Below are 318 nucleotides of genomic sequence, written 5' to 3'. Positions count from 1 at the left end.
CTCTTAAGTTTGTCATTTCAACTGAAAGGTGGGCGCCGCTACTTGCATTTTTAAAATAAAATACATTAATAAAAATGTAGAAGTCGGCTCAATTGACGTTAGATAATTTGTCAAAAATGGCCTCGAAACTTTTTTTATTATTTCTAAACCGAAATAATCTTCAACAGATGAAAATTTGCATAAGGACAAACTAAAGACTGCCTTTACACGTTAAAACAACACTAAAGTCCTTTACGGACGTATATAGAAAATTTTATCTGTAAAATATATGAAACTACTAAATTAACGTTTAACAATAAATCAAAAGTGCGTTCCATA

The sequence above is a fragment of the Penaeus monodon genome, chromosome 24 (assembly GCF_015228065.2).
Source record: "Penaeus monodon isolate SGIC_2016 chromosome 24, NSTDA_Pmon_1, whole genome shotgun sequence".
Classification (NCBI taxonomy): domain Eukaryota; kingdom Metazoa; phylum Arthropoda; class Malacostraca; order Decapoda; family Penaeidae; genus Penaeus; species Penaeus monodon.
Note: the sequence above shows the minus strand (reverse complement) of the source record.